Source organism: Drosophila eugracilis, unplaced genomic scaffold (genome assembly GCF_018153835.1).
Source record: "Drosophila eugracilis isolate 14026-0451.02 unplaced genomic scaffold, ASM1815383v1 contig_367, whole genome shotgun sequence".
NCBI classification, from domain to species: domain Eukaryota; kingdom Metazoa; phylum Arthropoda; class Insecta; order Diptera; family Drosophilidae; genus Drosophila; species Drosophila eugracilis.
Genome location: NW_024573224.1, coordinates 1,137,835 through 1,152,092, shown reverse-complemented (window position 1 = coordinate 1,152,092; position 14,258 = coordinate 1,137,835). Strand labels below are relative to the sequence as shown.

General features: G+C 38.1%; 1 protein-coding gene across 1 annotated transcript in view; it reads right to left on the bottom strand.

The window, feature by feature from the left end:
* LOC108116390 (alpha-mannosidase 2) overlaps positions 1-14,258 on the bottom strand; it is a 20,592-nt gene extending 6,334 nt beyond the window's left edge. The window contains exon 1 of the mRNA XM_017228252.2: positions 13,677-14,258. The gene's annotated coding sequence lies outside the window, so the exon portion shown is untranslated. The remainder of the gene's footprint in view (positions 1-13,676) is intronic.

Here is a 14,258-nt window from a genome sequence, read left to right as displayed (position 1 = left end):
TTGGCTAGCACATGGGGCAGGGGCAGGGGCGTCGCTATAGGGGAGCTAGCTCTATGCTAATCAGCGGGCATTAACTGATGTTGCCACAAGCCACCACCTGTCACCCAGTGTAGCCACCGTTGTTGCCCCGCTCACATAACCCTCCTCAAACCAACTCTTATGGTAATTTAAGCGTTTTCCCTACCCCGCGTCCCAAGTGCCTCATTCATTTCTCCACTTTTGCCCCCCCCCGCACAGGGAAATGTGGCAAATGTGCTATAAAAAAGAAAAAAAGAAGAAATTACTGAGAAACCAAAGCTTAAGCTCTCTTGAAATGCACAAAGGGGAAAAGATGCTACAGATTCTGGGGGAGCCAAGCACTTTGAGATCTCTGATACTGGAAAAACTTCTCTTTGCCCAACAATTCCCAACAAAGTTTGCCTCAATTATTTCAATTAGTCGAATATTTTCACTTCCTTCCGACCAAGGAGCTAAATAACTTCCTGTGAAAGGAAACCGACGAAGGCAAGCGTCAACTGCTTGGGGCAGCTCGTCCTTGACCCCCATCAAAAGATTTCGTCATCAAATTTATCCTGAAGAAATGCACAGGAAAAATTTAAGTCGTTCTAAGACATTGATAAGAAAATGTCCTCAGTGGAGGAAGAAAAATTTTGTTACTAAATTTTATAACCAAACACTTTAATATTTATTGACAGAATGTCTTTTTTAATCCTCATAAAATATAGAATTAAATGTACATTTTTGATCATAATATTCCCTTGTTTTCCCTGTGTAACCAACTAAGAAAGTCATCTTTTCTGCTGTCATCACGAATGTTGGCAACAGTTTTCTGGCAAATTTGATTCCATTGCAAATTGCACTTTGTCAACCTTTTTGTGAGTTCCTCGAATGGATGACAACCTTCATCTGGGAGTCAACACGTACGTATAGCATCCTTCGGTTTCCTTTGACGTGTTAGACTTCTTCATTTTTTTTGTGGCTGCCTTTCCGTCACTTTTCTCCTTCTGCACAATATAATTTCAAGTTGGAAAATCATTTTGTTTTTTTTCGTTTTTTTTCCCCTTAGCTCTTTTCCTGTCTCCCGATTGTGGGTGTGCGTGTTTGTCTGTTTTTCTATCCGTCCTTGTATACACCAGAAAACCCAACTCAAAAAGTCAGCTTTGCTGCAAGTCCCTAGTTCCAGTCGTCCATGCCCTTTTTTGCCCTGCTGTTTTCTTTGCCCCTTTGCGCCCATTGAAAACCCTCTGAAGGAGCTTAATTTCGTTTGGAGTTGCAACTTGAGGCGCCCATGTGAATGTTTTCAATGCAAATGGATATTTGTGCTACCCTGTGTGATAAATCTAAGGGTATATGGGTTATTCTTCCTTAATATGTGTTGGTTATCTTGGATTCTTTAAACTAAAAACCATTCTAAATCCGAACTAACCATCAACTAAGTACATTCACTACAGTTGTTCGAGACAAACACTATTGGAATGTTTTAATACCAAGCCAATACGAGGTATCTGCTAGTCTCATCACTTCCCCCCAATAGTATTTACGTTTTGCCATGATGTATTGGTTAGTTCGGTTGCTTTTCTTTGTGCTCTTGCCAACCAAATTTGTAGTTATGTAGTTTTGTGTATGGAAAACTTTTCTGAAAGCCCTCCGAATCAATTGTTAACTTTGCTGTTAGCTATTTTCCTCATTTTATGGGTGGGCGTAGAAGTTTCGTATTGAATTGAATAACACAATTTCATAATACTTTTTTCAAATTGAATTTTAGTTTACAAACTTTCCTACAATTGAAAAAGGGAAACAAATCATTCGCCTTTTTTGTCTTCTACTATTACAAGAATATAATCACAGTTGCGACACCTGTAAAGGCCAGAAATAATCAGAGAAATCATTTCCTTTTAATTAAAACTTTCTGGCAAAAAGTTAATTGAAAGTCATTGCAATCACCTAAGGAATTTTAAAAGAAGGCCAGGCCAAGAAAGAAACGCCAGACAGAAGGCAGAAGTGTGAACGTAAATTCAGTTCAAAAATGGTAAACGTTGGAGGGCCGAAAACAACAAGAACAATAGTTTGCATAAATGGCACGGAAATTGCAGCTGCAGCTGAAGGCAAAAATGGACAAAAAAAACATTTCCCGAGCCCCTCAACAAACTTAAAACGGTTAAAAAACTGTTTTCTTAGCGGCAAACGCAAAAAGTTCCCCAAAAAATAACCAGCAAAAAATGAAAAGGGAGAAATTAAGTTCAACAAGCCAATGTTTTTATACCCTTTAAAGGTTTTTATATAACTTGAAGTGATCAGTTTGAGTTATGGTTACTATAGGTTATATCTCTAGGATAATGGTTTTTAACTTAGTAAATGCAATGCCTACTTTATCAGCTGTTTTATTCAAAAGTTTTTAAAAAGTTTAAAGAGACAAATATGAAAACCTTAAAAATACCCTGCAGTTTGTCACATTTACAAACTACTTTACAAACTTATATTACCCTTATCAAAGAGTATGGAAACACAAATTTCAACTCTGACTTTGGACTTTGGGAGTGGCAGCTGAGCTTCCCTTTGCTCCCTTTTTTTGCCGATGTCAGAGAATATGGGCAATGCCAGCTTCAGCGAGGGCAAGGAGTTTAGTCGGGTCCCAAGAACTTTACAAAGAGTTCATGCTTTTTTAATTAAAGAAACTAACGTTGCACCCAAAAGGGGGAACACAAAGATGGGGGAAAGGGTGAACAACCAGTTATGGCAATTTTCCGGAGCAGATGAGCATGAGTAATGCGCCGGTTAAGCCGCCAGTAGAGCGTGTGGGTTTGGCATGTGCCCACCATATAATCGTATGAGACTTACAAAAAAAAAAAAAAAAAGAAGAAATTTCAACAAATAACTTGAGACCATCCGGGCCAAGTTGGGCCAAACTATGGTCGGGTCATTAGCATAGTCAGCGAAGCAAAAAACCAAAAAACAGGCCCAAGAATTATGAGAATTATTTGGTGGGGGCGACATATGGAGGGCAATTACCACAGGAAGTTGTCAAGATCTAGGAAAAGATTTAACAGAACTGTGATTATAATTGTTCTAGTTTTCATTTTGTGTTTTATAATTGCATTTTAATGTAAATTAGAGGCCTACTTTGTCTGGGCTAAGAAGCTGTTGCCTTGTTTATTTTAATTATGGTAAGAATATGAAAATGTTCTTTGGAAATTTTCTTGGAAGTAGGTAATTGCCTTTCACCAGTCTAATAATCTGCTACAACTATCAATTAAAGTTATTACAATATTACTCATAATGGTTATTGGTTTGGGATACTTTCCATATGCCAAGTTAATATGCTTTCTTAACTAAAACTGTTATTGTTCCGCCTTAAAATTACTTTAAATATCCAACCATGGCAAACAAAAATATCACCTCTCTGTTAGAGAACTCATTAAAACCTACCCGTTGCTTTCTCCTTAAGATTTATGCTTTTACATTTTATGTTTTACAACCCATAAAACAAAGTCGCTCCCCACATATCACACCTTTTTACCTGCAACTCAGCCACCGCCCCCCGACAAACCACAATTCAGGAAAATGGAACCAAAACAAAAACAAAAAAAAACTTTGAAAAAAAGAACTCCCGCTGTATTAAGGCCCTCATGTCAATGGCAAGCCAACGAAGCGAGCCAGGAAATTTTTGAGGGGGCTGAGGGGGTGGTGCCGTTAGACAAGCAGAACTTGCAAGCCAGCCCGTCGAATTCACAGTTACTCACTTATGCAGCTACGCCATTCGTGACATATGGACAAATAGGACAACAAAAACATTACAGTCTGTCCCCATAAACTTGGCCAAAAGCACGAGCCAGCCGGACCATAAAGGGATTGTTTGGATTGTGGTAAGAGGCGAAAAACAGCGGGAGTAGCGCCAATGTTGATTAAATGTCAACAGGAAAAAAAAAAAGAAAACTAAGCAATCTATAACCATATATACGGTATACCACAACCATAACATCGGGTCTCCATAATTCCCACAGGAACTGGAGACTGGAGACCCTCTTAAGTAGTCGTAATAGAAAGTTGCTCTTCGATCGCTATGGTTTATTTTCTCTAGCGGTTTCGGTTATTAAGCAATCAAAACTAATTTGCTAATATCTGCAATTGATTGGGGCAAAACAGCAACAAAGTGGCCCACAGAAAGACAGATAAACAGATCCGTCGAAAGCTCTTCCGTTCCGGCCACTTAAACACTAATCTAATGAACCATGGTAACATATTTCGCCAATTAAGTGAGTCCAATTGATTTGCCACTAATTACAGCCATCTCTCTAAGCGCACTAGGTAGATTGTGCCAATCAAATCGATTGCAGAGGCAAATAAAATAATATTATTTTCTGGGTTGACAGATACCGCGATTATATTTCCAATGTTGTCATCAGCATAAAGTAAATTGTAATGATTTTTGGTATTCCTTTTTAATGATTTGGACAGGTATTACATATTTCGTTTAAAGCTTTTTAGCTCAAAAACATCTATTTGATCTCCAACTTATATACCTTTCCTGTTTATGCCTCTGTTTAACAGACCCATAGCTTTCCTTTAAGCCACCATTCTAGCAATTTAAGAACCTATTTGTACCCTTACCCCTTATATTAGTTTATTGATATGGCTTGGACTAAGACCTTAATGCCGAAAGCTATAAAATGCTTTAGATGCTGACAAAGCACAAGTCGCCTCATAAAATGTGCGTCTTCTTTTACCCGGAACGTGAGACTTTTTACATTGTGCGGAAGGTTTCTTGGCATTTGTGTTGGTTTTTTGCTTTGTTTGGCGAAATGTACGCAGTGAAAAATGAAATGAAAATTAATTCTTATTTTTTTGTTTTTTTTTTCACACCGTGGCCAAGACAAAAGGAAAACAAAGTGGAGACGGGAGGCGTCTTGGGGAGGATGGCGAACAATAACAACGTTTATGGCTTTGATTATGAAATTTTCCGTTTCAATTTCATGGAGCTAAACGGTGGGAAAAGACTCACTCGCATTCGGTAATGTAATGTATATGTAACAGGTTTACAGTTACCGATCCATAGCTTCCATATAAGTTAGTAAATATGGCTTAGATCCCCATATTGTGGGAACTTTTGAGTCAGCTGGAACCTCAAGTGGTTTGACACCATTCGCTTCCAAAGATCCAGATACGGTCTTGATGTGAAATGGGTCCAACCTAACCGTATTGTCTCCCATTTGTTTATCCAACAAAATAAAAGTTCTGACTCACTGTTGGTTTAAAGTGTTAACTAATTGGGAGCTGGAAGGTAATGAGGCCAAACAAAGCGGATTTCCTTCAAATTACTAAGAATTTTCGTAGCCTCTTAAAGTTCTTTTCTGGTTACTTTTAATTGAGTTTGGAACTTTCTGCTTGGGCATACCATCAATACTCTTTAAACTCTTTTTCCATTAATTTTTCCTTTCCAAATAATATCTTTTATTACCACATTTAAATCCCAACATGATTAATGATAATGCTTATTAATGGCAGGACTTTTTTTGGGCTCATTAAAATGGTGTTTAAAGTTATGGCTTTTAGCCATTTTTGCAATTGAAAATGCATTTATGTGTTATGAATAAATTAATGCTTAAAATGCATTTTTAAACATTCTAAACGTGTGTCCTGTTTGTAATTGAATTTAACACCATTATTATTTTAGTATTAACTCAAATAAATAAGAACAACATTTATGATAATTGGGTTTTATGTCCCACTGAAATGGTGTTTGAACTAATGACTTCTAAACGGAGAGAAAATAACTAACTTTTTCTCAAATAAAATGCAGTTACAGAAAACAGTTAATTTTTTACCTTTAAATGCAAACCCAAAAACCTAACAATTTGCAATGGAAAATGCATTTATGAATTATTTATCACAAATGAGTAGACTTGCAGAATTAATAGTTCTGTTTTCTAATTTTAAAATGTTAAGCAAATACTTTAACTGCATGCTAACTCACGTATCAATTTCTGTTTCTTATTAACTGTTTTCCAAACGAATGCCATGGTGGCTCGTTAGCAACTGGGTCACAAATTACTGGCTAAACAAAAACAGAATTCAATGTCCAATGATTGGGCCAAAGATGACCATTTAAGCCCAGAGCCGGTTCTGCACTATTTAGCCAAAAAAAAACAAAACGCAAGCTTAGAACTTTAGCTAGCTTTTCTGCCCGCTAACCAAGTGTAACTGTGGCCAAAGCCAAATGACACAGGGCCAACAACAGACCGTGGCTAACTGGTCTCCGATAATAATCGAACATCCATCCGGAACATCCATCAACGACGTGTCCCATACGTTTTGGCCAATTCATGGCGCGTTCCTCACTCTTTTTTTTTTTTGTCACGCATCATTAGCCAGCCGGCTGGGTAATATGGCGTTCCATGGGGATTCGATCTCCATGTCGGGGAGGATCGTATATGATTACTTTGTGCGAGTCGGTTTATGCGGTAAAGCGATACGATTGCATGATGACATGACATCGGAATAACCAAAAACCTGCCACCGGAAAATTGACAGCACGCCATCCGCAAATCGGGCAGAGGGAAATTTGAGTATGAACTAATGAAAATAAATAATAACCGCATGGCGTTGGCGTTGGAGTTGGAGTAGGAGTTGGTGTTGGAGTTGGAGTCGAAGTCGGATTGGAAGTAGAGAGCATTACCCGACTCTTGTCTTTGTTGGGGGTCGTTCAATTCAGCTAATTTTAGTGCCACGAAACGAAAAAAAAATATATTTCTCTGGGAAATCGATATATGAGCTGACTAAAGCGACTGGCCGGGAATCTAAAAGAGAGAATGATCCCAGTCGTGTGGAAGTAACTTGAGTCTTAGAAGGAAATTTTATATATCAACGATTGCTTGGTGGATCATGAATAATGGAGACATCATTTGCTGAGAATGTAAACAAAATTCAATCAAAAGAAGTGCTGATTAAGATAAATCCTTAGGCAGTTCTTTGGAAAGTATTTTGTATGGAAAATCTCTTAAAAAATAAATTTATAACAAAAAGAAAGATAAATAGTAATGCTTTTTCATCATAAAACAAGTTTCTGGTTCATAAAACTGATAAACATGTCAAGGAAAAAAACATGTCTAGATGGTCTAACTAGATACTAACAAGAAGTAGCACAGTTTATAATCGTGTCCTTCCATTTCTCATGGTTGGACCTTAAAATAAACTGCAATTTACATGTCTATTACATAAACTTACATTACCAACTTACACACAAAAAAGGGGATGGCAAAAAACGCGTCCTTTCGTCCTGGTGCGGAACAAGGACAAAACACATAAATCAGCGCCAGCCACACAGACACACCACACGGCCAGGCTAAAACGTTGGACTAAAAGTTTTTCCTTGTTTCACTCACAATGCAAAAAGAAAGAGGAAATGAAAAGTTTCCACCTTTTTTCCTTTCCTTCCCTTTTTTTTTTTGCTTAATTTAAATGAATGCACATCGAATTGAATCCTTTATTGGCTCTGAATGGAATACTCGTAATTAGAGACAAAGCTACAAAGCCATTGTTGACCTTTCACTCTGATTTGCTGTAACAATCTCCCCCTCCCCATCCAGTCTTGTATCCTTTCAATTTATTTGTATTTTTCCACTCGCGTTGTCCTTGCCGGCGAACAAAAAAGAAAAAACGATCAAATGGTAGAGCAGTCAGGGAGGAGCTCGCTCGACGCACCCGCTACCAAGGACCAAAAACAACTGAATGCCACACGAAGCGAGGAGCCCGCAGGAAACCGGGTTCTCTTCTCCGCTGGAATTCGGTTTTTGCGCTCGGGTCACCTCGGCTCGTTAGCAGCCGGCAATTGCAGCGGCAACACCAGCTACATATCCAGCTCCCCCTCCAGTGGAGGTCCCTTCACCAGTGCTGCACGCCTGGATATACTATTTATACATTAGGAATATGATAAAGTGTTGTTGAAAATATGAAAAATAAGGATTTGAAAGATGAAGAAATATAAACTAAGCAGATATGTTAGATTAAGTCAGTAAGTAGAGTGCTTTATAGTCAAAACCCAAACTTTATCCTGACGTTTATTGGTTTACTAAGTGATGTAAAAACTAAAATAAATAATAAATAAAAACTCCAAGATATATAATAATTAGTTCACTAGGAAATACTACTTTATTTGAACGAAATTTAATTACAAATTAACTAAAAGGTTGGACTTTATTTAACTACTTTTATTCATCTAACAAATATAGAAACAGCTGCTGCTGCCCACTACATTGTAGCTAAAACATTGTAACTGGCTGCGTTTTCATTCTAGTGGCCAGGTATGGCTTTAGTATTTGCTTTGTCGGCGCCGTCAACATCAGAGTCATGTGACTATATGCCGCCCCCTCACTTGCCAAATCCCCAACGCCCCCCATTCCCCCATCCCAGCACCTGCCACTTGCACGCTCCCCTTTGGATGCCTTGGAATGCGGAGGTGTCCGCCAATTCCCCCTTACCTTTTTCTCATCTTGGCTAGCAGCAGCAGCAGCAGCAGCTGGAATTACTTTTGTTTTACAACTGGTTGAGGTGGGAAGCATCAACTGGGATTCCCGATGGTTCCTTGTTTGTCAAAAGGAAGAAATTGCTTTAGGTTGTTGCTTTTTTGTCAAGTGCTGACAGCTGTACTTATTAATTATTTCTCTTGCTTCTTACGATTATTTGCAGAAAGAATCCCGGGCTGAAGGAAAAATGTGATTACTTTCAAGGAAAATGTTTCACTATGGCATCTTTCTAACTTTATTAGTTTTTGTATAATATTAAAGATTTTATTTGATATTTTCAAGCTTTTCTTTTTATCTCACAGTTTGTCTGAGTTCTTTACTACATCTGAAATCATTTTTCCATTTCCTTTTAGTTCAATGTAATTTTTCTCATTTCAGTTGGTAATTTGTAATTCTTAAACTATGAGAAAGTTTTCTCCCACGCTTGCTTTTACTAGTCTTTCCTTTCATTCGAGCATTTTTACAGCTCCTTAAAGGAATTTTATATGCCAGGCATTTCCACCATCTTTCATAGCATTTTATTTTACACATTGCATTTTCCTTTATTTGTTGTAAAGTTCTTGAACGTCGTTGGCTATTTGTGAACCTTTTTTGGTTCCTTTACAGCCACAACGTGGAAATCTTTACTTTGGCCTTAATCTGCGAACTTGTTTTAGGTGCCAAGTCCTGTCCATAATTAGGAAAAGGAAAGAACACCTTATTCGCCTTAATGTACTAGGGATTAATAGCTTTAAAAAAACTAATTAAAGTTTTCCTAATTCAAAGTCATAAACCTTTTCACACTTCAAACTATTCCCCCTTTTTTTATACATTTAAAGAATTTTTTATTTACACAAAAAATTCACCAACTTGTAATAGTTTCTGTTAAAATTCTTTGAGTATGGCTTTTATTTCAGCCTCTGGAGTGGACTAACCCTCAATGGCTTTTCTGCATTTTTTCTCAGCCGATTGCCAGCAAGCAATTAACTTTGAAAAATGCCTGGAAACAAGTGGCAAGGAGGAGCAGGTTAAGGATGAAGCTTGGTGGGCAGATCCCTGATGGCTGATGACTGATGGACGAGATGGGCAGGTGGGGAAAGTGTGGAAAAGTGGGAAGAAGAGTGCATCACGAGTGGCTGACTGGGCTGGCAGCTTCAAGTGGCGAATAAGCTTCCCTAAACGGGACCGAAACAAAGGAACCCGGGCAGAACACTAGAGAATTCTCCTCTCCAAGTAATCCCAGTAACTTCTAGCCATTTTGAGCTGGCGAAAGTGGTGGGGGGGAAGGTCGTTGTTTATCGATTGCCAAGTAAAAGCAGCCATAAAAGATGATGGCAAAGACCAAGGAGAATGGAGAACAAAACAGAGACAGAAAGAGAGCAATCGAAAATTGGCACAGGCCCTTGAAAAAAAGTTGGTTGCTTGTTGTTGTCTTCTGTTTGTTGTTGTCTTCTGTTTGTTGTTGTCTTCTGTTTGTTGTTGTCTTCTGTTTGTTGTTTAACATACATAAGCCCACGCAAATGAAACGGCGACGACGAACGACGACCGACGAAGTATCAGCACAAAGACGATGATGATAATTATGATGATGGCCACGAAGGACGGAGCAAGTGCAAGTGAAGGAATTAGCAGGAAGACCAGACTCATGAAGGGAAACCAAACGTCTGCAATTAAGATAAAAGTCTGCCAGAAATAATTCAGATAAGTTTTTATACATTTCCTAAAAACATTTAGTTTTGTTGTTTCTTAGGTTTTCAAGTTGATAAGCCCTCTAATCACTGGCATATTATTCAGTTTCTAGAGAATGTCTTTATCTCAAATAATTTAAAAAACATTTTGTTTACTATAAACTAAGTCAGAAGCCATTATAAATATTTAATCTATAAAAATATGTTACTTGACTCAAGGACTTTAAAAAACAAACAGTTGATAAGTTACATGACAAGTTACCCACGATAAATACTAACTAACTACTTATTGCAAACTGGCATGCCAAATTTGATCCTGATATAATAATCATAACCCTTTTAAACATTTTTATTCTGATTTTTCACCGTACAAATTTAACTGCAAAAAGCTGTCTGTAAACTTTTAATTCGTTGTGTATATTGATAACTTTTTCAGGCTACCTCCCTCAGAAAAGTTTAAATTTTGAATGGATCAGAACATCTGCTTATCGAAACTCCCCCCGAGAGTCCCTGTTTTATCGCCCCATCTACTGGTCTTTTGCCTTTTGCATTTTACGGCCTGCCAAATGGCCATCTGGCATCCGTTTGCCAACCGATTGAGGGCAGAGATTCGGAAACCCTCTTGGTCTCGGTCGGAAAGGAAAGACCGGGTGAAAGGCGGAACGTTGTCAAGCATCGAAAATGCGGACCGGACTGCGGGGCTGACTCATTGAACCACAAGATGAATACAAAGATGCCAAATCAACTCGAACGAGTTACTGCCGGTGCCTGGTGGTTGTCGGTTGATGGTTGGTGGCTAAATTCCCCCTCACTTGCCCACTTGCCCACTTGGTTTTCGGTTTTCGGGTCAATTGCATCCCGGCTTGTTGGCAGCACTCTCGAAGCCAAAGCGACATTTGAGTTCTGCACTCGGCCTAAACGTGCAACGAGTAAGCTCCAATGGAAAACTCATTCCGGCCAAGTGCGTGCAGCGTTTGTCAAATTGCCAGTCAGGCCATGGAGAGCGTTTTCCCGTTTCTGGGCACCCAATTCTCCTCATCCTCTGATCCTCTCCATTCCATAGCCCCGAGCGACAGTTGACAAAACCAGACTTCACAATGCCAGCAACAATAACATTAACAACCGCAACATTTGTAATGGAAATTCCTGCATTGAAATCTCGTTTCATTTCGTTTAGCCGCAGTTACGGTTTTGTTTTGGCTGATACTCTCCTTAAACTAGAAGGTATAACACATTTTCAAACCCATCTTTAATTAACAGCTCTATTATAAAATGATATTTCATCCATTAGTTGACATAAAAACAAAATGCATTAGAACCTGTTTTAGAGTGCAAAACTTGTTTATTATGCAACACTTTTTAATTGCATATCATTGCAATCTAACTTGGTTTTTCTGATAGTTCAATATGGGAACGTGGAATTAAGTTATGTTAAAACTCATCTTGTATTTCTGTATAAAAATGCATGATGCTTTGAGAAAGTATAGTTCAGTATAAACTTTAATAGATTAAGCTCTGTGAAAGCAAAGAGTAGATTAATTTCAATGTAAAATCCATTTCAGATTCTTCAGAATATTCATTCATTATAAATAATAAGTGTAAAATCAAATTCTAAATAATCGTAATTAATAATCAATAAGGGTATTCAAAGTTCCAGAATGCCTGTACTTGGCCTTCCTTCCTCACTTTTTTGTTGGTTTAATTTTTTTGTGGTTGGTATTTGATTTTTTTTTTTTTGCCAGCTGTTGACTGCAAGTGCCACTGGCTTTGTTGCTTTTATTGGTGTTTTTTCTGGCCTTTTTGCAGCTTTTGTTGATGCTGTAACTGTTGCGGTTCCGTCAACGACAACGTCATCATCCCCGGACGTCTAGCACCCTGGAGATGTCAATGAACCCAACCAGGTCTCCAATATCCAAAAGGAGCCAGCCGACACTAAAACTTTTGCAACTCCATTGGCCACCACTTGACCACCAACGATGACGACGAGGGCGGGCTAACAATTTTAGGCCATTACTTTTGATGAGCGATCGATTGTTATGATTATGGAAGAATTTTTGCCCACTGCAGCTTTTCCCTGACAGCGAAATGGGCTGCTCATGCAAATGAGTTGAACGATTCTCGAAATGTGTTTGGCATTCCCAAATAACACACAACCTAATGCTTTAAAATTGCAAATTAGCAAAAAACAATCAGAGACGAATAGAGTCAACAGCATGAGAACCTGGGTTCTGGAATCCCGTGCTTATGTTCGTGCCCAGGCAGATCTCTATCGACTAGTGCGAATAACTAAATTCAACGCGACACGCAAAGAAATAAAACCTCACTTAAAATGGATTTAGTACCTGTCCAAAAGCAACTAAGAATAGAGAAAAACAAAATAATTTAATAGCAAGGCCATAAAAGTTAGGAAAAGAACAAATTTAAATCAATAAGTGGATTGTTTTGGTTTAAGGCCTAGATATGTATATATCATTATAAAATGTCATAGTAAAATCTTGATTCATAAAGGTATAGAAAGTGTTGAGTAACTGTCTTAGGCTTGCATGTTTAAAACAACTAAAAAAATAACTCAATTTAAGGCCAAAAAGATCTAACAATGAAGTGCTGACAGGCTGACATTTGTTTTTAAAATTAGCACAGCATTCTAAATATTTAATTAAAACAAGAGTAAAGCAGTGACTGTAAAGTGAGAGTAAAGTGAGACCAATGGCTTCTAATTAGCACTTTGCTGTTGTGGAAATAACAGCCGTGCGAAAATCCAATGTTTGAAACAAACAACAGACCCTAAATCCAGATAGTTAGATTAGAAGGGGGTCTCCATAAAGTGTGGATGGTAAAAAGCAGAATAGAAAGCGCCCCTCGGCCGGGAGAATACAACAACAATAACGAGAAAAAAGTGAAACGGACACCACACAACAATGAAAAAATCAATTTAAATTGAATTATACAATGCCAGGCAGCAGCAGCACACGGCGAACTCAAATAAAAGCGAATTGCAGGGGCACAACAAAAGTAAAAATAACACCATAACCAAAACGAGATGCTTAAACGGGTTTAACGCTCCTCTTTCGAAGATCTATATTATATGGCATATATATGTGTACATATATCAGATGAAACGATTCTCAATGAATGAAAACATAAGTTGGGAATCGAGTATGGGCTAAATAAAGATGGGCCGCGGCATAAATTAAAGATCCCCATGTCTCTGCAATTTTGTAACACTTTGTCTGCGGGTTCTTATGTTGATTTTATTTATAACCAATCCCAATGCGAATCGAGTGCAGAATCGGTCTAGACGGATAATTTAATTGGACCCCGTACCCAGAGACAAAAAACATCCCAATTTTCTTTGTTTGGTAAATGTCTGAGAAATCCGGTTTTTCATTTTTTTTTTTTTTTGTGGACAGGGTAAACAGACGCTTTGGGGGGTGGTTTATTTATATATTGATTGTTGCAGGTCCTACAAATCACCGCTTTAGTTTCTCACCATTTGTTGAACTCTAATTTTGTTAATAACTTTTCGTGTTTCCTTTAACTCCCACGCACACATACATCGTCTCGTCGAAGAGTATCAATTTTCCCGTAATCCTTTATAAACAGACACACACACACGTGCACTTACACCCGCGCAAAAACAATTTAAGTCTTCTAATAAAAGTACTAAACCAAATATGTGAAATAAGTTTGATATATTGAGCTAATTGCTTTAACTAACACTTGACTTGATCAAGGATTCTCGTCGTTGCGAATCAATAAAATGCGACAAATGCGACAATGTTGTTTTGGGATAAAATAAAAACGTCCGCTACCCAACCGAACGATTTGAATTTCTTTTGCAGACTGGTCGTTGCATTTCAGTGTGCTGTATTACATTCTTTATTCTGGCTTTTTTGAGGTATTTTTCTTGAGCGCAAGCGCGGTCACACATTTCTGTAGGTAAAAGTTCGGATAAAGCGCCAATGCGGCTGAGAATGTAAACTCAATGCGCGATTCCGAAAATTGGTCAAAAAATTCGTAATTTCGGAGTACAATCTTTGTAATTTTTACAACTTCAGTTAATATTTATTCA